The 14,956-nt window shown below is 41.7% G+C and overlaps 1 protein-coding gene across 7 annotated transcripts in view; it reads left to right on the top strand.

Annotated features, from left to right (window-relative positions):
• The first annotated feature begins 3,619 nt into the window (after positions 1-3,619).
• The window catches only part of numb (NUMB endocytic adaptor protein), a 42,424-nt gene continuing 31,087 nt past the window's right edge, over positions 3,620-14,956 (top strand). For 6 of the 7 annotated variants that reach the window (XM_048974473.1, XM_048974474.1, XM_048974472.1 and 3 more), the window contains exon 1: positions 3,660-3,838. The gene's annotated coding sequence lies outside the window, so the exon portion shown is untranslated. The other variant, XM_048974471.1, reaches the window with a different exon arrangement.

Consider the following 14,956-nt stretch of genomic DNA (forward strand, 5'->3'; position numbering starts at 1 on the left):
CTCAGACATATCTGTCAGTGTCGATATAACCTCACATCTCAGGAGTTCAAAGACTTGTAGAAGACTGTGAAGGTAAGTATGCATTTGTTGTCTGTTTGGCCAACCTCAGGCTTTGGTGTGGGCAGCATCAAAACCATGCATGATTAAACAAAATTACCAATTATCTTTAAAATTATTGCCTTCTTTAATCCACAAAAGGCACAGTAATGAGAGGTGTCACATTTATTACAAAATTAAAAAGCTGTACAGAGAGTTTTCATGTGTGTGGAGTTTGCATCTTCTCCCTGTGGCATTGTGGGGTTTCCTTTGGGTACTCCAATTTCCCCCCAAAGTCCTAAAACATACTGTAGCTAATTGGGGTTACCAAATTGCCCGTAGGTGTGTGTGGGTGAGTGAATGGTGTGTGAGTGTGCCCTGCGATGGGTTGGCGCCTCATCCTGGGTTGTTCCCTGCCTTGCGCCTGTAGCCTCTGGGATAGGCTCTGGTGACCCTGAACAGGTCAAGAAGTGTCAGAAAATGGATGGATGGATGGTCAAGTTTCACATTCTATGTTGTATTTTACTGGTGAATGGTCTATGTTGGTGTATGATCAACAACTTTCATAATTTTTTCTTTGGACATATGGTTTGTATAAAAGCAGTGTTTGTCTTTGGTTCCTGCAAGTGTCAAATTACAGGTAACTACTAAAAGCATAAAGAAAGCCCCTAATACCAGCGACATCTTAGTTTTTCTAACCAAAATATCGTCCCCAATACTGTAAATTAATTGTTGGACGGCAAAGCACAAAAAAATATTGTGAAAGTGCATCAGATACAATAGAAGTACAACTGGCTAGTCAACATCGTCAACAGACCAGTTCTGATCATGCCCACCTCACAGCCAATTAGAATGCCAAGTATGCAGCTCAGCTCCAAATCCAAAGTTATGTTTGGAATGCTGACTACTGATTGGTCTCTCAATCACAACCAGAAGTAGCAACAGTTCTTATGAAATAACAAAGAAAAGGGCAGGGTTAGGTCACATGTTTATGTGTGGACTTAGACATCCTTGGTTTCTTTAGTACTTCTGGTTTAAACCTATTTTCCCTTAGAAACCTATCAAAACAACCCCACAGAGAGGTAATTAGACAGCTGCCAAAATGGTATACAGAGATGGAATTAGGGATCTACCAAAAGTACAGGGAGAGTATTACAGTGCAACCAGTTATTTAAAATACAGGTATACTCTGGCATGAAATAACGTTACACCCAAGCATGTTCCATGGGGAGGATCTCACAGTACTTAAAGTGCCAAAGACTGGACACAAGGGTCTATATAGACAGTGGATTGAAGTTGTGTGTAAAGAATGATAATGTATAGCGCATTGGCATAACTGGTTGAATTAATGGTGTCAGTTAACAGGATATAAATAAATAGATAGATAAATGTTAGCAGTCAGTACTTGGGAGCTCCCAACAGTACCTGGTCACATGGGGGTGTGTGGGTTCAGTGTGTCCTTTTACCTGAGGCTCTGTGCTGTGCTCAGGACCTAGTTAATAACATTTGATTTTTCTTTAACTATTTAACTAAGGAGAAGTCTTGTATCCCAACAGCAAACACAGGCAGACCGCATCTCCAAAGAGCAACAGGCGGTACAAGTCAAAGCTCACTGTCAGGCATCGACAAAAACTTAACTGGATAGTTGATGATCACCACAGAAGAATGGCCCTTAAAATGACCCCAGAACAGAATCAGCACCTCTGATTGCCTCAACAAAAACTATATATTGTGAACTTCACAAAGCTGGGATTCATAAGAAGTGGTGACCATTTGTATCCAAGGCCAATGCACAAAGATACATAAATGGTAGGCAGGGAGATTTTAATGCATGGGTTTACCCAGGCTAAAACCCAGGGGCCGCCACTCTGAAGGGGCCTCAACAAACCTCAGCTTTAAACCCCTCCGGTTGACAACCACACAATCTTAAAAAATAGAATGGGGTCCCTTCTTTCTGTTCTGTACCTTGTCCATTAAACTCCATGTACTTGCACTGACACCCATGTCTCCCTTTGTTACTTCCTGCCCGTCATGTCTGCCTGACCCTCCTGTCTCCATCCTGATGAGACCCTGAAGAGTCGCGCCAGTTGCTTATTGCCTCATTAGTTTTTGTATTTATGTACCTGTTTAGCCCCAGACTGGTTATTAATGTTTACCTTCCCGCTGCCTGTGTCCTTCCCTGTATCAGTCTTCCCATCTTTGATCCCTCACAGTCCCGTTTGTTTTCCGGTTTTGGTTTAACAAAGCCCCTTCAGTTCTCCATATGCCTAACTTTAAGTCTGTCAGTGTTGGTATTGTGACAGCCTTCATGCATACCAGGCAGCTTGTGGGAATAATTCTGTGTGATCTTTCATGGGGTAATGTTCCGATGAACCCATTGTTAGTTGAAAATATCGTAAGTCGATCATGAGTATATGATAAATCACACAGAAAAAAAACACTACATTGTTAAACACGTTTGACACTGTATCAGATGTTTACGCTCACGATCGCTACAGGGATTGGAAGCACGGCTTTGTGGATGCTGCCATCGCCCAGCATTAGTAAAAAGTATCACATGAAATGCCATTAACCCAGGAACAGATCAAAATTCATGACTTCTAAATGTGCATCGCTATCGCACCATTGTAAAGTCGAAATATTGTAAAGCTAGAAACATCTGCATTTCCATTCTCTCAAGAGAATAATACTCCCATGCACACAACTAAAAGAATTTCAGAAGTGATTTCATGAACATCGGGATAAAGTCAAATGCCTTCGAAGGCCTCCCCAATAATCAAATCTACACAAATCTAGGTTGTCACCTCCTTCATTCTTCAAAGAACTACAGGCTTTTCTTCTCGATAAATAGTCCAACACTCCACCGCATGGCAGCATCTGAAAAAGGACTGATCTGAACTGAAATAGTGGCTAAATTCCTTATCAGGTCCTTGACATTAAAATATTGTGTTTCCTTTTTTGTCCACCCTCTCCATGTCTTTCTGTAGGAATAAACAGAATATTCACTACATTTAATAAATAAGTCTCTTTGTCAAGTATGTTCCCTGTCATTAAGGATTCACATTCAAACTTGAAGCACATTTAACACATCCCATTTCTACTGTCAATTCAATTCTCCCATCCCAAAAAATAATTAAATGAAAATGTAGATCACCCTCTGATTTAAAATGAGTGTAGCGTGTGACTGTGCATATATATGTACTGACATAGAGCTTACATTTCCAGAGGTAATTCCTTGTGTTGGAAAACAGAGATCTGGAAAAATAAGGTAAGGAAATATCGCAAGCAAAGAAAAATATATATAAACACACACACACATACATACATAATAACATAATAACAAAATAAGATGAATAAACTGCATTTAAATTTCCTTAAAGTACTAAAGTTCTTTCCGCAAGATTTAGGGAGAGACACATTACAGAAGTTTGCAAAATAACTGGTTATCCGTACTGGTGTTCGTCGCCGAAATTCCAGATTGTCATAAACTTTTGCCAATCATACCTCGGGAATTCCTGCCGCACATCTTATTCGGTCCAATCGTGTGGATCCGGGGGCGGCCCGTTGCTAAGGGCGAGTTAGGTTGAGCGAGTCAGCGGGCACAGCGGATCGAGCAGGTGAGGCGCTTGGCATACGGCTGCATTAGTGAGGCGGCGGCCGGGCGTTATCTGCTCGTTGGAACTTCCTTAAAAATTGAATTTATTTGCACTGTTTTGCAAGTGCATCATTTAGTTCTAGTTGGAATAGTTACTTTATACAACCTGACACCGCGATTGTTACTACACAAGAATTTGCTGTTACGGTAAGAATATTGGCTGGCTGGGTCGCCGTGTGTTTCAGTCCGGTGGAACAGGAGGGCTGATAGGAAGAGGGCGTGCTGATGTTGTACCTAGCTGGGGTTAAAGTTGCTATGTACACTGAAGTCACCGTACTGACACGCTAAAGCACTGGGTGTCACTATGGCGATCATCACGGACTGGAGGACCCAGTGGGATTTCACGCTTATATATCGAACTGGCCGTTTACCTTGTGTTACAGTCAAAGTAAATTATCAAGCACGTATCCCGTGTGTTAGGTACCGGAGTGAAATCAGGCACTTATAGGAAGATAAGCATGACTCCTTCTTATGTTTATATATGTTTATAGCATGATTGGGATCATTTCAAAGTGCCGACCTATGAAATTATCCGGCCGGGAAATAAATCGAGCGACGCGACCGAGCTGCCTGATGCTGACAGCTGAAATTTCCATGTCATCCAGTATCAGCGACCCAGTGCAATACTGTTCGAGGGGAAGTTCGCAGAGCTGGCCAGTTAAGTGCCGCCAGTAAAGGCGGACTGCCCTGTATTTGGTTAAGATGCGTCGGTCGGCTCTTCTGCTTGATGCGCGGCGTGTAATACGGAGCAAAACGCTCAACGCGCAAAATATAATACAGTTAATTTAATGCCATCGTGATCAGTGTTTTGTTAATCGGTGGTAAATAATTCAGTGGGGGAGAAAAAAAGTAGCATTTTTATATGGTTCGTGGCATCCAGGCATGTTCATATTTCTGTCCCTCAACCAAATGGCGTGGCTTTGTAAACACTGAGCCGTAATCTGGGCTGAGATGTAGGATGCAGACACGCGGCGTTTCTGCCCGTCACACTCCGCGTTACGGAGGAACTTCTGAAGCAGAATGAACTGCGGCTGGATGGTGCCGGTTCCTTCTGAGCTACAGTATGATGAAAGCGTGTAAATGCACGTCTGATAACGACACCACGGCTGCAGCTACCGGCATATCGCATTTCAGCACTTCAGGAAATAAAATTCTGCGTTTAACTCGGACATCTGTCTCCTACAGGCAAAATCGCTCCTTTATAATGTATCTCATTCCTAGTTTTTCCGAAGGGAGTTTGGTTTAAGTCATTCTAATCGATTTCATGTAACTGAGATATATATGCTGGAGTATCTCAGATTAATTACTTTTTTATATATATACATATATAGTACTACAAAAACAACGCCTGTTGGGACCTGAACGGCCATCCTTGAAGTATGTTTTTCATTTCAGAACTTCACCGTAATGCGCAACTTAACACCTCTTGTGACGTAAGTTGTGTAAGTTTATTTAATATTTTGTTCTACAACAGTTTTATCTAAATAATTAAAGGCACCATCAACATTTGTCTGGTATAATTCAACTTAAGATAATTTTTCTTGTTACCATTATTGTTATAATTATTGTGAATTATTGTGATACAGTAATAAGTTTAGGTGATTGGAAAAATATTAACATTGCTTGAGGGTCTTGGATACTTGGTAACGCGCAGTATTATTCAAATTACCGTAAGTACTAATTATCTAATACTGTTAAAATGTACGCAACACAGGATAAATAGGGTTTTGTTGCTCTAGGATGAAATATATAGTTGTATTAATAGGTGATATTGTTGCTTTGAATTAAAATATGTATTAAGGTATAAAGCGAGAATTTAATTCCGTTTTTTGATGAGATGTCATGCAAATATTGCTTGAAATAATTTTTAAGTTTCATGAAATGATTCACTCGTGTTGCAGCCGTCTTAATTTGCAGGTAATTGGTTGGCTGTTGCTGCGGGTAGGGGTTGATCCTGCAACATTTGTCTTCCTCGGCTCCTTAGCGCTTTCCCCCCCACTTCTGTGTATTCTCTCCTCAATAAAAACCAGATTTGCCACAGAATTACTGCAACCCACAGCGAAAAACAAAATCCCTTTCCAATGTACGACGCAGTGACTTAACACAGTGTTGAAAGGTATCCGTATGATTCATTCACTGCTCATTACTGACTGCTTCCTGATGCATGCCCACCTGTGAAAGCATATTGTCCGCTGCCTAGAATTCCCAGTTTGTTGTCTTTCCCAAGATTCTTGCACAATCTGCACAAACGTTTCACTTGCTACTTGGATCTGTATTATAAGTCGCACATGTCATATTCCTTAGGGCATTTCTGGCACGTCTTTTACTAGGCTAATAATATCTCGCAGGCAATTAACAGGCTTTTAGGATGCGTTAATGTTATCTCAGCCACCCTCGGCCTCATGGCAGAAAGAAGCCAACTGTGCTTCATCATTCCAGGGCTTCCAGTTATTAACCATCCTAGTTAATGAGCTGATAATATGCAGTCTTAGTTCACAGTCTTTGTTTTAGAATGTACAAAGTACCTTAATAGATTATATGGAATAAAAAGTCTTCTCAGATTATTAAAAAACGTCTTTGTTCTTTCACACTTATTACCTGACAGTGCATCGTCATTTTGTAATAGTACATTACAGAAACAGAAAGTAGTTTAAAAAAATTTATGTAAAAGCGTTTCAGCTGTGTACAGTAAGTCGGTTTACTGTTCTCAAATGTTAAACGGCTGCGCAGTACATATGATTGCATAAATTTATATTAAAATCTATTTATAAGAAATTTATAAGAATATTTGATCAAATATTGATCTTGTTTCAAGTATTGATTTAAATCTTGGTAGAAGTGTTGATTGTGCTTCTTATAGAACATTTTACGAGTGCAGGACAGGTCCTGTTAAATATTTCTCTTTTTAAGCTTTGCTGTGCATTGCTGTAATGATACATTCATTTGCTTTTGCAGGGTTGATCAAGTTCTGTCTCTTTTAGCAAGACCCAAATTTTGAATAATTATAATTGCCTGTAGAAACTGGGGTCTTGTGTCATGATAAGCCATGGAAGCATCCAGAAGTGGTTCTTTCCTTCTGCTACAGATTATAATGTTAGACTTTGAAACCTGCACTTATAGGTTCACTATATAGCTGTCACTACTATAAACTGAAACTCGGTGAAGTGCAAGGGGACAGCAGGAAGTGAACTAGCCTTTGTGACAGTGGTTAACCATTAATGCAACAGAATCAGGTTTACAATTTGTCTGTGCGTTGAGTTTTTCTGTTTGGTTATTAGGTAAGAATGTAGAAGAAGATAGTTTTTACTTGTTTAGCTGCTAATGTATTTCTGTTTTTTAATTTAGCTTTTTTATTGTTATCGTTATGTATAACAGAAGTTCTGCTCTGGAACATCTCGGCCTTGTTGACATTCATGTTCCGCAGCAGGTTAAACATAGTGTCATCATTGTCTTACCTACTACCTGGAGGGAGAATGTCTAGTTCTTCATTACTTACAGCTCGAAAGCCAGTACTTTCCCCACTGCAGAAGCAACTAGTCAATTCACTGGTCTCCTTTTAGGGGTCCAGGCAGTGTAGTTGATGGACCCCTATTGTTTTTTAGTGGATTTTTTTTTGTTTTCTTTCTGCTTTCACTTTGTGCCTTATTGCTCTTTTAGGGTATAATATTCAGATGTTATTGTTTGCTTAGCAGTGTACAATATTTTATCTACTGCATCCGTAGTTGTGGGCTTATTGTGAGTCATGATTGCTTTTATGTTGTGCTGTTAATGTCTTTTGCATTGTATCCAAGGTACCGCAAATCGAAATACCAGCAACTTGCTTGTGTGGCAGTAATCTGGGACGGTTCTTTAGAAGCTTCTCTGCAGTGAAATGAAGATGAACAGGGGCTCCTCAGTCCTTCTGGTGAGGTGTGCTGTGGGGGGGGGGGGGGCTGGTCAGTGACATTTCATTCGGCACAAGAGGTGCCGTTGCATAATTGTGATCCTGAACACCGTAATCCATGACGACGGCATATGCTGTGGTAGCTGTTCGGCATCTGTTCAGTAGTTCCACAGCCTCTTCCATCTTAGTCGACACTTGGCTTCCTTTTTGAAGAAGAACTTAGTCTTTTGTCCACATTATCTGGACGTATCTATAAAAAGTGAGAGTCAATGGATTGGTTTCACTAACAGACGTGATCTTGCTTCTCGGCTGTCATAGAAGGAACTGTTTTTGTGCCCCCTTAGTAGGGCTGCGCAATTAATTGATTTTGAATTTTAATTATGATTTTGGCTTCCAACGATCATCAAAACAAAATAATCGAGATACAGCGATTATAGTGCTGCATTTCATTTCCCAGTGATACTCCCATTTTGTCTTGTGTTATAACTCCAATGCCCGCCTTTCCAGACCCTTTTTAATTGTTTCGCAGTTGAATTATAGAGTTCAATGAAAGACACTGTTAAAATGACACATAAAAAAAATAATCCAATAAATGAGTAATCGTGTTAAATAATCATGATCTCAATATTGACCAAAATAATCGTGATTTTTTTTTTTTTTTTTGCCACAATCGAGCAGCTTTACTCCTTGGTCAACAGGTATTTTGTGACACCCTTCCTCTCCGACCCTGCACCTGTACTTGTTCTGTGCACCATGTTCTCTCAATCAGCAATGATCCCCCCCCCCCCCCCCGGTTCCTCTCTAAGTTATATTGCGATCCTCTGCCCTGTTAGACACCGTATCCTCCACACACGGTGGGTGGAGATTGAACCTGTGGAGGCTTGTGTGTGTTTCTGTGCATTAGGGCTGCAGGACGGTTTGTGGTCGGTTGTGCACGCAGTACTGCTGTCTGCTCTGTTAGCTTGTTAGCAGTGAAGATAGAGAACGGCTGCATGAATGAATGCATTTCAAGCCGTCTATCAGCAGTAGCCCCGACTGTGATATTCTGTGGGGGGAGCCTGCTCGGGTTTCTTGGTTTTCTAGGATCCGGTTCAGCGTGACCCCTTCAACTCCCCCCCCACCACACACACACATTCGGGCCACTTATACTTGGACTAACCTGCTTGTGTTGCCTCTGGTGTTGGTTACTGTTGCGGGAGACATCAATGATTTAGGCAGCTGGGCTCGTTTTGCTTGACAAAAGTCTGTATCTCTGATGGATCGTGTTTTCATTTAGTCACAGGCACGATCAGGGTGGAAGTAAATCGGGGAAGTAGGATCATTAGTATTTGTGTCAACCATACGTACAGATTTCTATCAGGCTCCATACACAGAACATCAGCTTTTTTTTTTAAATCGTCACCTTTTGCAAGTGTAAGTGAATTCCAATCCCGATTTATTTACAACATATACTAATAGTAACCCTTCTGAGCAACAGGCTGGCTGAACAGAGGCACGTATAGCAGCATGACCTGGGCTGGAGCATCACCGGGCAGCACCGAGCACAGTACAAGGTGCGAGGCACGCTCAGCACTGTGCGTAAATCTGAGGCAGCCAGAAAGATGATGATTAAATCATCTTGATGTTTGTGTAAACCAGCAGATGAATGAACGAATGATATATTTGTATAGCACTTTTCAAGACACCCAAAACACTTTACAGAAACAGTGGGGAGCCACTTAAACCACCACCACTGTGTAGCCCCCCACCTGCATGATACAATAGAAGTAATTTTGTGCCAGTACGCTCACCACACAGTAGCTGAGATGGTGAAGGGCCAGGAGAGAATTCACCAGTTAGATATAAGGGATGATTAGGAGGGCAGATTTGATAGGGCCACAGTAGACGGACTTTGGCAGGACAGGACAGGGTACCACCCCTAACCCTTTCAAAAGGTCCCAGGATCTTGTCTGACCTCAGAAAATCAGGACCTTAGTTTTGCATCTTGCTTTTTTTATTGCTGTCCTGCTCTGGAATGTTTCGGCCTTGTTGACAGGCACGTAAATGTAGTGCCATCACTGTCTTACCAAATATCTGAAGGATGGTGCCATTTTTACAGGAGAGTGTCCCTGTCACTACACCGGGGCAGTGGGATCCCCCACCCCACAGATTGGGATCCCCCACCCCACAGATTGGGATCCCCCACCCCACAGAATGGGATCCCCCCCCCCCCGCCCCCCCACTTTGGCATTCCTGCTTGGAGGTGTGAGGAAACGGTGCTACTGCCGTGTCACACAGACTGAGATTATGTCAAAATTGTGTTTTTTTTTTATTTTTTTTTATAAATAATCATTTTAGAAAGTAAAGGTGTTTGGTATTGAGCAGTGAATCTTAAACTGGTTTGACAGAAGAGTTTTAAGCAGGATGTTAATGAGGATAGTATGTTGAGTCACCATGCTGTACTTTTCAGAACTTTTTGTTCATTCATTTTCTTTCGTCACAGTAATAGTGCACAGCACATAAACCCATTATCTGGTTTCCCAGTAACAGAAAAGAAACGGAGATGTAGCAAGTTGGATTTAGAAATCCAGTTTGTGAAATGTTTCAAGGGACTAATTGTTTTTTCAAACAAAGCAGGAAACAAATCTGTATGCGATCTACTCTTTGATGTGCCAAGTGTTCTTGTCACTTTTACTCTGATGTGCTTTATAAAAAGTGAGTTTTGTTCTCGCAAGTCTGGCTGTAGTTTCCTCACTTTACCTACATTTAACAATCATAACAAACAAACACGCTTTATTTGCCATTTGCACAAGTACAGGTATGTTGGAATGCCGGGTCTTTGCTGACCCCATTGCTCTCCATAGCTTAGGGGGGGTCACAGCACAGGGTCAGCTAACATGCTAACACCCCATAACAGACGATCATGCAATGATGAATAAGAATATAGTTAATTTAATCATCACCATGCATTACAAACAATTTCGATATCAACATACCCTCTCAATGGGAAGCCAGTGTTTTCTTTATATGTGACATTAGGATTGTCTGTCTGTGTAATGGAGCCCATTGAAATACATTCGCGAAGAGTTCCGGTATTCTCCGGTGTCCGGGTCTCTCTGTCTCCTAAGTGCTCTGCTGACGTCACGATGGCTTAGTGTTGCCGTGGGCCGACCGGGTTCACATTGATGCCAGCGGCTGCTGTGGGAGGCCGTTCGGGCCCAGAGGCTCACAGGTCCAAAATCTCGCATAGAGGCAGCTGTCTGGTAGATCTATCTCTAATAATCATGGAGAGAGATTAGTCGCTATGCTTCTATTGAATTCTGTATAAACACTCAGTGAGGGGCATCGTGAGTAGCTGTGTGAGGTAGTGTCTGAATGGTTAATGCTTGTTTGCGTATATATTTCTGTCAAAGGTTGAGTGTGTTTTGCTGTGAGTGGTATAATTTCTGTGAGAGGGTATTTGCGTTGAGTGGTTGAGCTTGTGCGAGGTTAATATTCCTTTTTTGAGAGGATGTTTGTGTGCCGGTCGTTTGTGTAGTTGCGTATATATTTTTCTATTTCAATATGTACTGCAGTGACACTTCTTGGCTTGTGCATGAATTACAGACAGTGTGTCATTTGTGATTTATTCAGCTTTGGAATGAAGCAAATTGATGCTTTATGTTATTCTTCTATGAATCTGTCATGCTGGAAATTTATACAAATTATGCTTTAGAATAAAACCCGTTAATTTCCAGAGATGCAGAAAATAAGTTTCCTTTCTTTGTTTGTGACTTAAATCGTATCTTTGTGCCCGAGGTTGAATCGGAGCGTCTGGTTTCATCCGCCTTGCTGATTCTGGAGGGCAGAGTCTGCATGGATCAGCACATTATGTTGGGTAACTGAGGAGTGGGTGCCCCCCCCCCCCTTCCAAATTGACAATTTGGCCTGGTCACCAGGAGGCAGACTTGGTGCTGCTTAAGTTTGGCAGCGCTGGAGAAAGCAAGCTGGTCCTAATTGTGTTAGCAGTTCATGCCAGTTGTAATATCAAACATATGTGTGCATTTAGATAGTATGTGAAGTAAAAAGAAAGGTTTAGGAAAAACTGCAGGCTTGGAGGAGGGCCTGCAGTGTCCCCCTTTGTTGCATCAGTTGCTGCGCCTTTGGGCATGAGCAATACGTAGGTGGGTGAACCAACACTCCCACTGCACAGGAGCAGCGGGCCAAAGGGAGCCTTTGCCAGGAAACAGTGCCCTCGCTTTGAGTCCTGCTGCCTGTTTATGTGCGAAGCCTCGAACTAGGGAAGGTCCTCGCTGAGCATCTCCCCAGACACAGATGCGAGATCCTGATGTGTGCACTAGGGTGACCAGATAGTCCATGTCAGACGGGACACTTTGGGCTCCTTCAGATTTTACAAGCCACTTCGAAACTGAAAGGCTCTGCTGCTTTTGTCTGAGATGGTAGTTTGCAAGCCCTGTCCTGGCTCACGGTGCCCCCCCAACATGAATTAGGTGGTCATCCTGTTACAACATATTATGTAATAATACCGCATTATGTAATAACTCAACAAAATGTAGCAAATGTTCACTTCATTATGTAATAGGGCCTGCATTTTGTAATAATCGGTCACATTTTGTATTAGACAACTTGAATGCAATATGTAATGCATTTCCGTGCATTTTATTATACATTATTACATATTGCAGTGGTTATTGCAAAATGCGGGAGTTGCACTTTTTAATGATGAAAATGTAATACTGCGCATTATGCAATAAATAACCACAATGGATCTCATCATTGACACCAAATTATTGCATAATGTGACGTTATTACATAATGCGTCGTTACGCACCCTAGCATACAGTGTTACCCAGCAGTTGCTTAGGCACTTGTGTGTTGGTCCTCCTTGGATCTCCTCTAGCTCTTCTTGGTGGAGATCACCCTCGGCTTCGCTGGCCTCTTGGTGTGGCTGTATCTGGAAGCCCGTCATCCTTCAGGTTTTACTCCAAGCTCTCGATTGGGCCTCTGCCTCTCCATTAGGTGTGTGTCTGTGTGAGCTGGACTCCCTTGATCACTTGCCACGTCTTTCCAGGAACCAGCACCTCTGGGTGTCTCTGAGTGGCAGGACTGCTTGGGTGGGATGTTACTTTAAGAGCGAAATGAGGGTTCCAGCTAAAAGCAACACAGCAATCACATGGACACTTATCTGCTTCCTCTTAGTTGTATAGCTCCTTATATGCACAGGCTCCTCCCACTCAGCTACGTAAGACGCGACTATATCACTTGACATCACTTTATTTATGGTATCATCACCCATCTGTTTAAATAAGTAATGTTGCTTGCAGCATGAATTCCATTGTATGCCTTGTCCTAATTGTCCATTTGTTCTTTTCCAGTGCCTTCTTTATCTCTTCCTGTACACTGTATTGTCATTTTATATAGTACAATAAACACGTCTGCACTACAGTATGTATTATTTGTTCTACCGGCCATCCGTCTTTCTGTGTGTCAGTGCCAAGTGCACCACAGCAAATCTTCTGTAAATGCCAAAATAAAAATGGATGTAAATGCTTTTGCTGTTGCATTATCTCCAAGATTTATGTGCTACTTTTGGAGCACGTCGTTAGAACTGCAGCGGAGTATGTGCGGTTTACAATCCATGCTAGGCGTCTGCCTTCAAAGAGGTTACTCTTGGTTGTCTCTGCCTTATTGAATTATTGAAGTACCTCATTAGAAGGCAGATCATGTGTTCCAATATTGCAGTATTTTTTTTTCTGGCTGTGCATGGCAGAGTATATCTGTTAGCTGTGCAGTGAAACACAGAAGGGATTGGGGGATGGGGGGGGTGCTTTTGGGAAGGGTGCAGCACTTGGCCACCTCTTGCAGTGGGTGATGATAAGGTTTAGATTTAAAGGGTCACCAGTCGGTATATTGAGTAAAAGAAGCTCATATGCAACACAAAGCCCTTTTTTATGTAAGTCTGTGTGTCGTGTTTGTATTCTGCCAAACATAACCTTGTGACATTTGCGTTGTGACATTTCCGTTGTGCCAGTTATGACCAGCGATATATTTTTCTACAATTTCAGTACCAAGAACTTGAGATGGTTTTAAACTGATCGTCAGTGCTGTAAATGCCATTTCATGAAATGTATGGGAATATTTCATAACCTAGATTTCTAAATCCAGGTGATAACAGTTCTCTCTTTTCTTTCTGTTTCTGGGATGTGATGCATGGCATTGCTGTTCTTTTTGTTTTGGCAGTGAAAAGAGTAGGATCTTTCAATAGAGGTAACAGCACAAGACATGACAAGACAATTGTGCTTGGAGGTGGCACTGTAGAAAACGTACAAGACCTTATTGAATTTAATAATTGTCATGTGTGGTGGCGGTTGGTTCTGTAGGTTAGGAATCTGTGTGCTTGACTGCAGATTGCCGGTTCCAATCCCATGGCTGGCAGCCTGATGTCATTGGTAGGCCTTTGAGCAAGACCCCTAACCCCATCTGCTTCAGGGGTGCTGGATGAGTGTGGAATGTATTATTCGTTGGGCTGCAAAAAAAAAAAAAAAAACAATTATTTTGATAATCAATTGATTATGTAATCAAGCGATCAACTAATCAGACTGAAATTTGGGGGAAAATTTGGTCACCAGAATTTCAAAATACCACAGTATACTGTAGTACTGTAATGCTGCAGAAGCCTAATAACTTTTGCTTCTGTTTGTTGGAATGCATCTGCCCTCTGCTGGCCTGGTGGAATATCATTGATATACGCAAATGTGCGAGCCACGACCATCTGCATCCGCAGACAAATGTAATATGTACACAACAGTCTGCAAACACATCTGTGTGTAGATTGTAACAGCACATGGAAAAGTGATGTGTGAACCAGGCTTAACACACTAACGTTAATATTTCTAGGCGATGATGTCATTATATGCAATTTACGTAGCAAGCTGCAAAAATGCGATCAATGACAAAATTTGTCGTCAATTTTATTTAAATTACTAATTATTATCGATGTTATCATCAGCGATATTACTGGCACAAAGTAAATGTCACAATGTTACATTTGGCAGAGTACAAAAATGAGACACAAACTTAGGTAGGGAGCTGGGAGGGAGCAAAAACATGGACTATCTCTGGGTTCCCGAGGACCGAACTGAGAAACAGTATTCAGGTATGGTTTTCTACAAGGGATGGTGTGTGCGAGAGTAACTGTACAAGCAGTGCTGCTATCCACTTATACATATCCACATAAATACACCATAGCGTCAATGCAAATTAGCAGATAAACCGTAGATTCACAGACATGTTATATCCACAGGTCAAAAGTAAGCGTTGTTGCATTGCTTGAACTGTTTCCTGATGTGACTTGCAAGTGCATGACGTTTCATAAATAATGATTCAGATTTGGCACTTAGTTT

The sequence above is a fragment of the Brienomyrus brachyistius genome, chromosome 14 (assembly GCF_023856365.1).
Source record: "Brienomyrus brachyistius isolate T26 chromosome 14, BBRACH_0.4, whole genome shotgun sequence".
NCBI lineage: Eukaryota > Metazoa > Chordata > Actinopteri > Osteoglossiformes > Mormyridae > Brienomyrus > Brienomyrus brachyistius.